The following is a 16,793-nucleotide window of genomic DNA, read 5'->3' as shown; positions in this document are numbered from 1 at the left end:
AGAGCCAACCACACTTTCTCTCCTGTTGGAAGGATCCCAAGTTTATATTTATTGTGTTGCCAAAGAATTATTTGGATTCACCAGCTATCTGTCATAATCTGGTTAGAAAGCATTTGAACTTAATGCAGCTCCTGAGTGTTATAATATACTACACTGATGATGACATGATAATATCAGAAACTGAAAAACAAACTAAGACTAATGCGCAATGGTATCATACATGACTAACAGAGCCTGGTTGACAAATTCAGCCAAGAGCCAAGGACTCACCCAAATGGTAAAATTCTTAGGAATAACCAGGGAAGGAACCACCCATGACATTCCACAGGCAGCTAGAAATGAACCACTGCCATTGCCTACCATGGAACTAAGCAGAAAGCACAGAACTTGGTCAAATAATTTGGATTTAGGAAGATGCATGTACCCACTTATGAGAAGACTACTAGCTCTTATTCATAAATCTACCCCAAAGAAGGCCAGATTTGAAAGGAGACCTGGACAGCAGCAAGCTACATCTGAATTGCAGAAAGGTTCTGTCAATGCCTGTGGGCCCTTATGATCCACACTCCTATCTGATTTTGGAAATAATCTGCAACTCTAAATTGATGCAGATTGGAGTTCATGGCCAAAGTCTATGAGTGCCACCCAGTGGTGGTCACTGGGATTTTGGACCATATGCTACGCAAATGAAGCAGTATGGTACCCGCTGTTTGAAAAAAGACAATTGTTGGCTTGCTGTTGAGTATTAATGCATAATGCATCTATGACTGCAGGATTTATAATAATCTTGAAACCTAAAGTGTCCATAATGTCTTGGATAATGTCAACGAAATGCTCTTATAAAGAAGGCAGTGCACAGAAATCTTCCATAACAAAATGGAACTAGTTTATACAGGAATATGCTACTGGAGGAATTCCAGGAGGTACTCATCGTATTCATAAGCAGGGAGCCTCTTTTACTCTAAGGCCTGTTTGAGTGTCTGAGAGCTGCTAGATCCTATTGCCACATGGGCAGTGATCTACAAACAGTTCTCTTGTTTGGCCAACAAAAAACTGCTTGGTATACAAATGTCAGATCCAAGGTTGACAGCGTTCTGTTTAGAAGGTCAACTGTACTGTGACTCACTGATACGAAAACTCGAACTGAAGAAGGTAAGAACAAAATAGCTCAGTGGGCTGAATCACATGCTGTTTTCATTGCAGTGATGGGAAAATTAGCTAATGACCTGCCTGTATGGTAAGACTGGGGACAATGGAAACCTGGCCTATTAAAGGGATTCCTGTATGAGCCATAGACCTATGGAAATCACCATGGGAGCTTAAGGAGTACATTCAATTAGGATATCCTGATGCCTATCAGAAGAACTCCTTTCCAAGATCAGATGGTCAATGGAGCCAGCTAAACAATATCCTGGTGTGCCAATTTGAGGTGACCACCTGGGTCCAAGAAATGAGCAAACATGGGTGTGCCAATCTGAGGTGACCACCTGGGTCCAAGAAATGAGCAAACAATGCAGAGATGAGCTAATTGCCATCATATTCCTCTTGCACCTCAGAGGCCTAAAATGTCAACAAGAACTTGTCTTCCAGCAAGAAAGAAACTGCAGATGACTATGAGGCAGAATGTCCACACACAGAGCTGTCAAGTAGACTCTATCAGACAGAAATGAATACTTCCTAAGGACTGGGCTTGGCATATGCAGTGGTAGATGCACACACTCAAAACACTATAAAAGGACTGGAAGAGAAGTTACTCTACCTCACTTGGACCATTGAGTCGTATTTCTTAAGACTACAGAACAAAATTTACAGCTCAGAGTCCAACAATGGGCAAAGGGATAGCACATCAGATAGGCATCTCATTTTGCATATCATCCTCAGAGTAATAGTTTGAAAGAGAAATAGAGTGGGTAATTGAAACATTCATTTCTAAAACAAGAGGAGACAAAGACATGAAGGGCTGAGCTACGTGACTTCATGAGTGTGTGCTCTCACTCAACATGAGGAAGGAAAGGGCAGGTCCCCACTCAATAGATTCCTCCAGTTTTCTGGAGAATTTGGGTAAAGTGGGTGGAGTAGAATGTATATCTATACAATTGTGCCCATCACCTCAACCTTCTTTTGTCCCACCTGATGCAGTGGTTCCAGGACAGGGCTACAACTGCAGATACTGGAAGTCTGGATGATCCCTAAGCAAGAAACTTTAACTATATCTTTAAGCCCTTGTTTCAGAATTCCAAAGGGCATGATGGGGGTGGATTGTGCCTTAATGCTTGGGTGGGCTGTACAGGAAAGAGTTAACTCAGCAAGCTCAGGTTGTTCAAACCTTGCACAGTCCCAAGAACTTGCTTCTGCAGGACTAACCCCTGGGTGGCTCCTGCAAGATCGGCTCAGAAACTTTGGCATCTTCTGCCTGATGAGTACATTTTTCTATACCAGAAGCCTTGGCCACATGGTGCCAGTTTGATCAGATAATTTATGCTAACAGTATGATTCATGATGAATGCCTGTTTATGCTCCAAGGGGCTGGAATCTGAGAAGCTGTGATCAGTCATGCAAGTGCTCCTTGTCCAGTTGTCTATTCCCTTATAAGAACTATGGACAACAAGGCCCATGGAGATTCCCAGGATGATGATACTTCGCATGTGCTTCTGTGTATCGTTGCTGGGGGAATTAAGCATGTCTGTGTGATTCCTCTGGGACAGACCATCTGGAAGCTTGCACCAGGCTTCTATTGGACTTTACTCCATGTGCCTTTTCCCCTTGCTGATTTTGATCCATATCCTTTCACTGTAATAGATTGTAACCATTTTAATAAGAGCTCTTTAGCCCTGTGAGTCTTTCTAGTGAATCAACAAATCTGACGGTGGTCTTGGGGACCTGAAAATATTGTAACTTTTAGCAAATTTACATGGTATGCTTACATGTGGTTCTCTTGATTTGCTAGGTTTGCTGGAATCCAGATTGATGTTTTTCAGCAAATATGGAAAATTTTAACCATTGTGGCTTCAGGTATTTTTTTTTTTTTCCTGCCTCATTTTCTCTCTTCTCTCCATCTGGGACTTAAATGAACTAATGCTCAACTACTTTAAATAATCACACATATCATTGAAGCTTTAGTATAGATTTCGTAGTCCTTTTTTTTTTCCTCTGTGCTTTAGTTTGGAAGGTTTCTATTGACTTGTCTTTAAGTTTTACTGTTCTTTTATTCTGTAGTGCTCTTAAGCCCCTGCTGATTTTTAATTTCTGATATTATGTTTTTTGATTCTAGAGTTTCTATTTGGTTCTTTTTCTTTGTTCCTATTTCTCTACTCAGGTCTCCCTTCTGTTCACTAAATATGTCCATCTTTTACTTTAAACACTTTAAATCCATGAGCACATTTATAATAGTTGTTTTAAATTCTTTTACTGTTCATTCTACCTTTTATACCACCTTTGGGTATGTTTCTACATATTTTTTTCTCCTATATATGGAACATGTTTCCCTGTTTCTTTGCATGACTGGTTAATTTTTTTAATCCAATTTGATTATACAATTGCTGTGAATGCAACATTTTTATTTTCCTGGGTTGTTTTTTCTTCCTTTAGGAGTATTGAGTTATGTTTTTGGCATAACTCATGGATTAGCCCGATCCTATGGTGACTGGGTTTGGGCTTTGTTAGTGCTGGTCTAGAGTCACCCTATTTCCTGGAATTTCTGGGATCTTCATTACATCCCTGGAGTTTTCAGTGAGATCTATCCACTTATATTACATGCATCCCTATTTGCAGAGAAAATATCCCAGAGAAAATATTTGGAAAGTATCTTTCCAGGCAAGACAAATTTACCATAATATGTAAAGTGAAAATTATTTTGACTTTTAAAGATGTCACTTTTATTTCTCCATCTAAGCTTTAGAAAGTGAAACTAAATATTATGCAGTGCTATCTTGGCTCTCATAGATTAGAGCTGGAAAGCTGCTTAATATTAATTATGTCATATTTATTATCAATTACTTCAGAGGTAGACACAGTTCTAAGGCCATGGAAACTTCCCAATTAAGGCAACAATAGGAAGATGCCTTCTCTGAAGAAAGGCCAATGGCATCTGGGGTTCCTCTGTCAAATGGCCAGAATCTGCTAGCCTGTCCTGGGGTTAGCTTCTCATTTCCATTGCTCCTCCAAAATGTCTCTGGACTTCTGTCTTACCTCTTGTCTCTCAGCTCCTGTGCATCCTTGCTTGTTTCTCCTTGCTTAGAATGCTTCATCCTAAGCAGCTAGGGTTCCTTTCTTAGCTTCTCCAGGGCAAACTCTGGATTTCATCTCTTAGCTTCTCTCCTGGTTCTCACTTCAACAGCTGTCTCCAAAATGTCTCTGGGCATTTTCTCTCTAAGGGTCTGTGCCAGTTTAGATATATTATGTCCCCCTGGAAGTCATATTCTTTAAAGCAATCTTGTGGGGGCAGATAAATTAGTGTTGATTAAGTTGGAATCTTTTGATTGTTTCCATGGAGATGTGACTCAATCAACTGTGGGTGAAAGTTTTGATTAAATTATTTCCATGCAGATATGGACCCCACCCATTGAGGGTGGGTCTTGATTTAATCACTGGAGTCCTATAAAAGAGCGCACAAACAGAAGGCACTCAGAGCAGCTGAGAGGGACATTTTGGAGAGAAGCTAAGAGCTGACACTGCCGCTGACACTTGGAGATGCTTGGAGACATTTGGAGATGCTAGCCCAGAGTTTGCTCTGGAGAAGCTAAGAGGGGACTCTGACACTTAGATGCACACTAGCTGAAGAAGCTAAGAGAGACCCAGAGACATTTTGGAGAAAGCCATTTTGAAATACAACCTGAGAACACAGGAACAGGAGACGCTAGCCACGTGCCTTCCCAGCTGACAGAGGTGTTCCAGACACCACTGGCCATCCTTCAGTGAAGGCATCATCTTGTTGATGCCTTAGTTTGGACACTTTTATGGCTTCAGAACTGTAAATTTGTACCTTAATAAATACCCTTTATAAAAGCCAATCCATTTCTGGTATTTTGCCTAACAGCAGCTTTAGCAAACCAGAACAGTGTCTCTGAGCTCTCTTCAAAATATCTCTGCCTTTTATCCTGTCATACAGGATGCCAGTAAGCTAATTAAGACCCACCTTGGATGGGGTGGGTCACATCTCCATGGAAACAACCTAATCAAAAGATCCCACCCACAATAAGTCTGCCCCTATAAGATTAGATTAAAAGGACTTGACCTTTTATGGGGTACATAATAGACTCAAGCCAACATACTGTTTCAGAATCATTTTAAAAATTTATCTGTGTGGTTTTTTCACCTGTTTTGAATTAGATTAGATGGATTTTAAATTTGGGTGCAGATGGAGGTCAGAGGTGACACAACGGGAAACCGAGTCCATGAGGGAATGAGAAAAGGTAGCATGTTACCAACAGGTCCCAAAGAGAGCAGGTGCCAGGAGGGTTCCCTGGGAAACACCATCAGCTCAGGTGGCTCGGCCAGCAGGTGGGGACCCACATGCAGGGCGAGAAGGACCTGAGGGCTGGTGCCCTTTTTGTGGTCCAGGGTGGAGGTTAGGAGATTTCCCACAAGAGCTAAGGATTGGTTAGTTTAAAGCAAATGCATGCCAAAGAGAAAGAGACTGGGGGTCTTAAGCTGGTGGATGGTCCAAACTGATCATTTGGGACCAACGATATGGGTTCTGGATGAGGTGTGTGGGTGGGAGTGGGTGTGCCTGCAGATGGGGGTTTTGGTTCTGGAGGTGTTTATGCCGCAGGGCTGGAGAGCTGCTTATTAACTAGGCTGAGCCAAAGTGAGAAGGATGCTGAGCACACAAAAGTTTCAATGGTTATAACACTACCAACCGTATATACATTAAGATTCGTTTGTTTCTTTATGTGTTTGGATTTTAAGAAAGTGCACATTAAAATTTATTTAAATTTCAAGATTATGTCAATTATTTACATGTCTCCAATGTCCAAGGTGCAAAACAAATTATATTCAAAAAAAAGTCTGGATTCCTTTTAAAAATAAAATACACCATGGGGTCCCCCCCCCCATACCACTGTTCTCCTACTGGACACTACATTATTTTTCTAATAATTTTATTAGGGTATATTTAATATATATATCATAAAATTCACTCATTTCATCCAATTTTTTTCTTATTTGTGAAGAATGCTATGCCTTCCGTTTTTACGCAATTTTATTGAGATATAATCACATAACATACAATCATTCAAAGTGTACAATCAGTTGCTCACAGTATCGTCTTATATTTGTGCTTTCATCACCCCAATCAAACTTTGAACATTTTCATTACTTCAAAAATAAAACAAAAATTAAAATAAAAAAGAACATCCAAAACATCCATTCCTCTCCTCCCCTCACTGCTCATTTACTTTCTTTTAATACAGTTTAATTGAGATATATCACACACCCTGCAGTCATCCACAGTGTACAATCACTCACAGCACCATCATACAGTTGTGCAGTCATCACCAGAATCAATTTTTGAACCTTCTCCTTACTCTAAAATAAAAATAAAAGCAAAAAAGAACACCTAAATCTTTCTGTCCCCTCCATCCCACCCTATTCTTCATCTAATTTTTGTCCCCATTTTTCCAACCATCTTGGACACCACTTTTTAAGTTCTATAGTTTAATACAAGGAGAGACATATGTATTGTATTCTCTATTTTTTTAGAAAAAATAAAGTGCTCTTTCAAACACTGTTTTCCTTCTTGAAGCTATTGATTTAAATGCAAAAAACCAATGCAGCACACAATTCACACTACAAAATATTTGTTCTGCTCACACTCCTAGGAGATTACCATGTATTGAAGAGGAGGAAACTGTTATTTATTGAGTGTCTACTATGTGCCAAATTGTATAAACTGTACACAAGTTTATACAAGTTTATACAATCTGAAGTATAAACTACTCCATCTCATTTAATCCTGGAAAATCATCTTGTGAAGTAGGAATTATTTTCTCCAATTTAAAGACTACAAAATTGAACGTCAGGCAAAACTTTCCCACAGTCCTGGTGCCAAGACACACGTGTGGGTTCGACTTGCCCCAGCGTCCACACCCTTTCCACTGTACACGATAGGATCACATCCTAAGCAATATTTACTTTCAACTTCTCTTATGTTGTTGCATTAGTATTAAACACCACCCAGACCTCTGTAATAGCTGATTCGCTACTTTAACAAGTTTCATTATTTTAACAGAAGACATTCACTTTCTGATCATTTAAAGGAATGACTCATAACAGAGAGTTCAGTTCACTTAGCTAATTTCCAAGAAAAGAAAAGAAAACGTTGAAAATAAATCTGTTTGTGAGTTGTGTGGAACGGGCAGGTGGAGAGTCCAAGAGACTGACCAAAGTAGCACGTCCATCTGCTTTAGCTTCCTATAGACCGCGCCTTTGAAAACAAGCTTGGTGACTTAACTCTGGGCGTTAGGGGAAAACATTTTGAAAACACCAGCAGGAACATTGTGTACAAAGTCACTCCCGTTAAAGAAACTCTAGATGAGTGAATGGAGCCTCATCAAAGAAAACACACTAAGCGACCAGCAGTAGATGTTTGCTTTGTGTTGCCATAAACATCAACATATGTTTTACAGATCCTTTATAACAAACAAGGAAAATATTAAAAGTAGAACTAAAACAACTTTCTGTGACTTCGGCACTGAGGAACGACTGTCTAGAAGATGTGCAAAGCAAAACATAATGTTTTATGTCCTCCCAGGGGCGTAACTAAGACTACGGTGAGTGATGGACAGCTTGGGAAACAGAGCAGGAGATGGCTAATTTCTGCTACCTTATGTCCATTTTTCTTTAAAGCAAAATTATTTTTATGACATTTTTATTTCCTATTTGTATTTTTTAAAAATTTAAGGTGGTATTCCTAGATTCTGAACTCTTATAAAGCAAAGAACTCTGTCACTTCGGGAAACACACAACAGAGGTGATAGAATCCCACCCTCATGGTATTGTCAATTTCTATTTGTGCAGTAAAACTTCAAAATAAGTTATTTTATAAGAACTAACTTTTAAATGCCAAAATTAAAAAAAAAAAAAAAACATGAACTTGTGCCTACTCTGGACTGGGCAAGTGCCAGATGGTGGCAATGCAGAGATGAATGAGACACATTTCCTGCTCTTAAGAAGCTCAGAAACTAGAGAGAAAGCAGAAGTAAAAATAAGGTTACAGTAGCTACATGTACAGGGTATTTGGAAAAACAAAAGGAATGTGGAGGATGTACATAACTCAGCTGAGATCAGGAAATGCTTCCAATAGTGAAACATTTTCATTCTGGACATAAGCTGAGCTGAGGCAGGGAACTTGTTTTTCTGAAAAAGATATTGCTCAAAAAATACCAAGAAAAATGAGCTGGCTTATAAGGAAACATTTTAATGCATATTTAAGCTCAAAATAATTACACAGGAAATCCCCAGAGATCAAAAAGCCGATGCAAAGTAAGTTACACGTGAATTTGCAGCCTTCCTGGAGACATTTTTGCCCATTTGAGAAATCCAAAGCCTGGAGTTTTACTAACCACTTAGTGAAATCATATATAAATCATGCTCAATAATGAAAATATGTCTGCCACATATGGCTGTCAATCACTTTAAATGTGGCTTGTGTGAGTGAGGAACTGATTTTTTTAAAAATCTGGTATCATTTTAATTCATTCAAACCCAAATAGCCTCAATAGGTGGATGGCAGCTACCACCTTGTGCTGTGCAGAGACAGTGAACCCTTAGCCAAGAAACCATCTTGAAGTGGTGGCTGGAGGATAGTAATTCTCTCTGAAGCAGCTCGTACTCAATGTGGGTCTCTAAGATTTCCACTGATTAAGAGCAGCTGATTACAAACTTGAAATCTGTAATTATAAAACACAAGGGAAAAAAACTATCAAAAGCAATAGTCTACAGAAAAATGTAGGAAAACTAGACTCTTAAGGACTTCAGATACAAAATGCGAAACAATACAAGTACAATATATAAATTAAAAAACAGTAAAATTAAAAATATTAGCAAGAAAGTGGAGACAATGAAAAATAACAGGTAGATTTGGGAAAGAACCAAATAGAACTTCTAAAATATACACACACCTGTATGAACACACACACACACACACACACACACACGTGTTTGCACTCACATATACATATATATTTAAATATATACATATGTATTTAAGATGAAAAATTCTCTGGGCTTTTTCAAACAACATTTAGACAAAGTTCAAAAAGTGTTCAGTGGGACAGAAAATACTTCTGTAAATATTACCCAGAAAGCAATACAAAAATAGAGATAAAATATGAAGAAAAAATAAAAGACATGAGGCAATGAATAAAAGGCAAGAGAATATCTAACACATACTAAATAAGAGTTCCAGAATGAAATAAATGTGAGAATGGAGAGTAAATATATTTAAGGAATAATGGTTGCAAATTCATGTAATTTAAGTCTACAAGGAAATAGCACTGTATACCAGCAGAGTGGCTAAAATTAGAGACTGGTAACACCAAGTGCTGGAAAAGATGTGGAGCAACCAGAATTCTCATGTCTGAATGGTTGGGGAGTCACAGTTAGCAGTAGCTTCTGAAATATAATCTACAAATATTATGTGTCCCAGAAATTCTACTCCAAACTACATACCAGACATAAATGCATGCATATATGTACCAAAAAAACATGTACAAGAATGTTCATAGCAGTATTATTTATAATTCCAAGTAAATCCCAAGGAGGTTTCCATAGTATGGATAAATACATTGTAGGGTACTTATTCAATGGAATACTATATAGCACTGAAAAATAAACAACTGCTGAATACATGGCTGAATCTCACAAGTACAACAATGAGCGACAAAAGTGAGACACAGATTTAGTTCTACTAATATAAAGTTCATAAACAGGTAAAATTACCCGTGGTGTTGGAAGTCATGAAAGAAGCTCAGCTGTAGATGCATGTGGGTGTGGCTGAGGAGCATTTGTCATCTACGCTGCCAGCCATACTGCATTTGTTGTCTGGGTTCTGCCTACACAGATATGTCCACTCAGTCCTACATCTTATAAACTGTCCAATGAAGATATGTGCACACTTCTCCATAAACGTTCTGCATATGCTGTACCTCAATAAGCATGTTCACTTAAACAGGAAATCAAACAAAATTGAAAAATACCAAAGTAATTCTCTGGTGAGTTATTTCATAAATGATTTATCTTTTTATTCAAGTGGAGTTTTTATTTGCCTTTTTGTCTACCAGAAAAGAAGATGAGTCGAAATAACAAAGCCGATGGCTATAGGAATTGTAATATCCAGATAATGTTTTCAAATCAAGTGCACTGCCTTAATGATAGACAGCCAAAATATAATTCTTACTTTTTTTTCTGCTTATGTCTCTGAATTTTCTTTGCCCTTCCATCCCCAGTACAGCTTCATCAGCAGTCCTCACATCCAAACATTCTCTTATGTTTTCTGGTGCACGTAGTGATTCACAAACAATTCCAGCTGAAGGTGTAACTGTGAGAATTTTCCTGGAACATGGCTTCTTTGGAGAAGTTTCACAGAAGAATCAAAGCAACAGCCTTCTGAGATTCAAGGCTTTATTAAAAGTTTTTCCCCAAAACTTAAATTAATTCTGATGGTAACCAAAGCAGCTCTGAGAGTTGGATCTGAAATGAGCCCAGAGCTGACCACCTGGGTCAATAAACCTAAAAGCACAGTTTCGTAAGTTATCATGTTTTTATTTGTTATGTCATTCATTCAACCATATAGTCACCAAGCGTCTGTGGAACTCTTACGATGAGCCAGATACTGAATCACTGAAGGTATGAAAATGAAAAGATCCAATTCCTGCCCACATGGTATGCAATTCTCCCTATGGGTTCCCAAAATTTATTTGTTCCCGTGCCTGAGCACATAGCTGGACTGCATTTCCCAGCCACCCTGGCCTTTTGGTTTCTTTTCCATCGGCATATGTGGATTTCTGCTGAACCAGCCACACGCACTTCCCAGTTTCCCTTTTGATTAATGGCATACATTTTCCAGACAACCAGTTGGAATTTGGGCTTGGTATATGGCTAGAAGCCCTAGCAAACTTGGCCCATATAGGAATAAATTACATGGATTTGTGCTATTACATCTCAATAGCACAATGACCCACAGAATAGGGAAGGAAGTAAATGTCTAAAAATCCTGCAGAAAAAGTAGGTGTGAAATACAAGATAGGAAAAACACACAGGTTTTAAAAGAAAAGCTATATTTATTGGTTGCTTATCAATGCTCAGACATTGGGCTTACTGTGATTACCTAATTCAACTATTATATTGAATCTCACTCTTCCCAATAAACTATTCATGAGCCACTTGAACTGTGGCTAGTCTGATCTGAAATGTGCATTGTAGGTAAAATGTTCACCTGACTTTGAAGACTTAGAGGAAAAAAAGAGAAATGTAAAATAATTCTACATTGATTCCATGTTTAGATGATAATGTTTTATATGCAATATTAAAAATGATACCACCTATGTCTTTTCACTTATTTAAGTAAACCAGAAAATTTCAGAAATCTGTGTGGCTCACATTAAAATTCTATTGGCAGCACTGAGCTATACAGTCCTCTAAAGATGCTTATAAACCTCATTAACAGACAAAGAAACTAAAGTCGAGAGGATTAACTTGCCTGGGGAAAATGAAATTGAATCCACATTTGTCTCACTCCAAAACTGACATTCTTGACCTATGTGCTATTGGATTTGCTTTCCAAAATGAGATTCAATTTAAAGAATTCATTTTATAAAATTAAATTTTAAAAGATGACATTGAAATGTTTTTCTGCCTTGCCTCTCTGATTTTTTTTGTTTGTTTGTTTGTTTGTTTTTGTTTTTTTTTTTATACTACTTGGCTCAACCAAGATTGTCCCTGGCCCCCAATCTTCCCTTCCTCCATTCTCCCACACTTGCTGCCTAACAAAGCTCTTTCTTCCAGTTCCATTTCTAGTAGTTATATGGCTACTATTACTCTGATGTATAGGCTGGGTTGACCATGTATCTGGCAGCCTGTAAGGTAAGGCGGAAAGGAACTAACCCTAACCCGAACCCTAACCCTAACCCTAACCCTAAACCTAACCCTAAACCTAACCCTAACCCTAACCCTCTCTTTCAAGGTCTTTTGATCTTTTTTTATTGTTGTTGTTCCAGACTCCCAGGGATCTTGGCGCTTAGGAGGGCTCTACCTCATGGGGTAGGTGGAGAATTATGCAGGGATGATTCCTTACACTGAATCTGAAGTTATAGCAGAAAAATTCAAACTCTTCATCTCATCTACCTCTCTGAGTGCATTGCTCTGTGTTACTTGATAAATATTATTAAAAATTTTACTTAAATAGCATACCTTAGATTGTACTCTATTGCTGGGTTTTAAAAGAAGGGTTCTATTTCTATACCTGGGAAGCACACACACACACACACACACAAACACACACACACACCCAGGGCCCTTCCCCTGCCTCCACCGTGATGATAACACAATGGCGCTATCACCAGGAATTAGTGAGGAAAATCCAAGGAGAAGGAGATTTACACAATTTAGTCCTGGCTGTCTTCCTTCCATTTAGGAATTCTACCTCCATTGACAATGTGGGAAGGAATGGGTCTAATTTTTTTAAAGAAAAGTGGTAGTTTCCTTGCAGCAGCCCAGATTGAAATTATTCTTCTATCCTGTAATCTCCTACAATTACTGCCTTTACAACTTATTTGCAAAAACAACGTGCTCCACTTTGGGACAAATTGACTATGTTTATCTCACTGGCATTTTGGGTTTTTATCTATTTATATATCATATTCCCACGTAGATGGTAAATTTCTTGAGGTCAAACATCCAATCTCATATTCGTTTGTTGATTGGATTTAGATTACTGGAAGTTTTATAAGACAGGAAAAACAACAGGTCTTTTCCATTCCCACATTGCATTTTATTCAATTTTAGTTTTGCCCAGGAGTGGCTCAGGAATAAAGTATTCTACGTCTTGGTCTAAATTTGAAATTGAATCCTTCTGGAAATTCTTTTGGGTCAGTTGGCTTTTTAATGGCCTGCTTGAGTCTTCAGTATTTTCCGCAGTTCCAAATTCCATTCAACTTTCAGCATACTTGCCAAACTGGTGTGGACAAGTAGATGCCAGTGGCATTTCTGATTCAAGCAAGAAGGGGAGGTTGAAAGAGAATGAAACTGACTTTTCAGAGAACTAAGGAGCTCAGAATAAAAGCCAACTCAAGAAATTTGACTAATCGAAGCCTAGTTCTCTTCAACATCCAATAACTGGTTAACTCAGTTGAAAAATGCTGATCACTTGGTGAAAAAGAGAAATCATTGAAGTTGCTTGTTGCAGTCATTTAGATAAAACCGGGTGAATAACAAAACAATCAGTTGGGAACACTTTCTTTAATGAGCTGAACTTGGTAGGGGTGAAGGGTAAAGTAACTATTTTTCCACTACTACTCTTGCTTTCTTCTCTTTCCCTGAATGAACTTCTGGAACGGGTGATCACACACATATACATTGTTATTTCAGTGTAATAATCAGAAGTCCACATACTCAGCCAATCAAAGCTTCTGCTCACCTCTCCTCTTACAATCTAAAGGTCTTTTTTCAAGTTCAAAAATCCATTGGGGACTCCCAGGGGTGTAAATCTCCCTGGCAATGCAGGATATCATTCCCGGGGATGAATCTGGACCCGGCATCATGGGATTGAAACATCTTGACCAAAAGAGAATGAAACTAAACAAAGTTTCTGTGGCTCAGAGATTCCAAATGGAGTCGAGAGGTCACTCTGGTGAGCATTCTTATACATTATACAGATAACCCTTTTTAGTTTTTAATGCATTGGAACAGCTAGAAATAAATACCTGAAACCATCAAACTGCAACCCAGTAGCCTTGACTCTTGAAGACGATTGTATAACAATGTAGCTTACAAGGGGTAACAGTGTGATTGTGAAAACCCTGTGGATCACACTCCCTTTATCCAGTGTATGGATGGATGAGTAGAAAAATGGGGACAAAAACTAAATGGAAAATAGGGTGGGATGGGAGGGGGTGAACTGGGTTTTTTTTTTTTTTTTTTTTAATTCTGATTCTGATTCCTTCTGGTGTAAGGAAAATGTTCAAAAATAGATTGGGGAGATGAAGGCACAACTATAAGATGGTACTGTGAACAGTTGATTGTACACCATGAATGATTGTACGGCATGTGTATATTTCTCGATAAAACTGAATTTAAAAAAAAATCCGCTGGGGGAAGGAGGGGCGCTGTTGGCTTCTCTCTCATACTCCACTAAAAAAAAATTTAAATAGCCTATATAACCTGTAGCTACCATCTTAGATCTCTGTAGGTTTGAAAGCAGGGTTAAGAGAGTGAGGGCATAGCAAGAAACATTACCTGACTACTATAGTCGTTATCTAGCATGGTGCTTGCTGGGAGTGAAAAATTCTATGGATGACTCTTTTCCTTGCCTGTTCATCATAAGCTATCTCCTTCCCTTCCAATTACTGGTGCAAAGATGGCAAAAATAAAAGCACCAACCAACCAGTTCTAGTCACAAGCTTTCCTGAGCATCAAAAAAGATATCAGAGCCTAGGCAGGATGATTCTGGATAAGTTCAGCTGCCCTCATCTCCCGTCTGTTCGTCATAAAGAGACACCCAAGTGAGTGGCCCCTCTGCTCCAGAACCTGGGAATTTTCCATTGATACTCTCTTATGGGTTTATTGGACAGGTGTGATTCTGTCCAAGGTCTCCCATACACCAAGAGCAATTGAAAAAGATCCAGGTCTGCAGAGAGGAGCTAATGGCCAGGATGGCACCATAAATCCCTCAGGGATGGACTTCCATCTTTTGATGAGAAAGGAATGTGTGCAACTTAATGGGTTCCCTCCTGTGGCTAATTCTAGTGGGAGAGATGACAGCAAATACTTCAGCTAAGACTCACCAAAGTGGGAAAGTCTGCTCTGGTCTTTCGGGCATATCTGGGGAGAGTACATCCCTAAGGCAGCTCCCAGTTCACTGGACTTTGGCGTTCTGGGCTGGTTGCTGCCTGATTGGGAAAAGTATCTGCTTATTCTCAGCAATGTGCCTAATGCATTTTTTCCTCTTCTGATCCTCAAGATTAATTGAGACAAGATATTAAATACCCATAAATGCCCTCATGCTGGCCTTGGCTTGCAAGCTAGGTGCCCCAAAACAGAGGCTACCTACTTTCTCCCATGTGGAGCACAAAGAAAACTAAGCCCATTTAGTACTTGATAACTGAATAAAATAAGATGCTTGCATCACAGAGTCACTATTCAGGTTTTGTTGACACTTCAAACCAGCTGCTTTATAGACTTGCTTTATTTTTCTAAACCAAAAAAAAAAAAAAAAAAAAGTACAAAGCCAAAGGAAGCATTTTATAGACTTGAGAATGAATTTTAGTAAAAGATCTTGAATTAACAGTATTTGATTCATAAATCCTTATTAAAATTCCACAAGTTGCAAAAAATGCGAATTATTAGAGTGCACCCTTCTTTAACCCAACATGCCCAGTAAATGGAAACACATGGATGCATTGTTAGGTTCCAAGGGGTATGTATGGTCAGGGAAGTGGACCAAAAAGGCCACATCCCCAGAACTGGGTGGGGGGGGATAAAATAACTAACTATAAGTGGAACTTGGAGGAACAAATGGGGAGGAGACGGTGGGCTTTAAGGAGAAAGAAGAATAAGGAAAATGTACCTGAGAATATAAGACTAAGGGAGCAGACCATAGATAAGTATCTAAGTAATGAGGGGAAAAGACAAAATTAGGCACTTTAAGAGAGATACAGATGATGTTCTGAATTTTTTTAAAATGTAGAAAAGACTGGGAAAAAAGAGGGAAGGGAATAATAATTGAATGCCTATTGTGCACCAGGCAATTCTCTTTACTTTAGTTACTATACTTAATTCTCACAAAAATTCTATGAGGTAAAAATGTCCATATTCATTTCAGTTCTGAGGAGACTGAGGAACAAATAGATTAAGTATTAATCTCAAGGTCACACATTAAACAAGAGGCTGGGCTCCTTCCAGCTTCTCCTCTGCATCAGGATGCCTGTCTTCAGACTTCTTGGCCTGACGTAGTCTACAGCACGTGATTGGAACAAGTTTCTCTACCAAATATAATATTCATAGGAGATTAGAAAATTGATTTTCTGTTTCATAAATGTCATTTGTGAGTCTGGGTAGTATGGATTCTTCCCCAGAGACTGACCAACTTTGGGTAAGCTGGTCAAATGGAGTTTTGATATCATCAAAATCCAGGGTCTGGTTTCTTCATCCTAAGCTTTGTCATTAAAACATTCTGCAGTCTCTTTACCTGCCTTGACAGAGTAGCATGTACAATACCTTCTTTCCTTGGCACACACTTACTGCTAAGGAAGCATCAATACTGATAATGAAGGATTTCTGACTATGAGATACACAGATGATTGTCAGTGTACTTCAAAACACTCCCTTTCTTTGGAAAGTTAGAAACATGAACATTTGCCTCTCATTGAAACTTATAAGAAAATGGTGAAATTATATTAAGGCTACAGAAAGAAAAGGACTGCATGCAGGTAATGTGACAACAGAAGAATCCTATCCTGGTCCTCTGATGTTAAGGACCTCACAGTGTAATCTGTAGGAAACCAAACCATATGGTACAATTAAAGAACAGTCAAGGATATGTTTATAATTGAAATGGTCATTGTTCTGGTTTGCTAATG

The 16,793-nt window shown here is 38.7% G+C and overlaps 1 long non-coding RNA gene across 1 annotated transcript in view; it reads left to right on the top strand.

The window, feature by feature from the left end:
- Positions 1 to 16,793, top strand: part of LOC119519862 — a 121,268-nt gene that overhangs the window by 81,203 nt on the left and 23,272 nt on the right. Inside the window, exon 2 of the long non-coding RNA XR_005214099.1 lies at positions 2,948 to 3,012. This is a non-coding gene — a long non-coding RNA (uncharacterized LOC119519862). The remainder of the gene's footprint in view (positions 1 to 2,947; positions 3,013 to 16,793) is intronic.

This window comes from Choloepus didactylus, chromosome 24, assembly GCF_015220235.1.
Source record: "Choloepus didactylus isolate mChoDid1 chromosome 24, mChoDid1.pri, whole genome shotgun sequence".
Classification (NCBI taxonomy): domain Eukaryota; kingdom Metazoa; phylum Chordata; class Mammalia; order Pilosa; family Megalonychidae; genus Choloepus; species Choloepus didactylus.
This window is presented reverse-complemented; position numbering and strand designations above follow the sequence as displayed.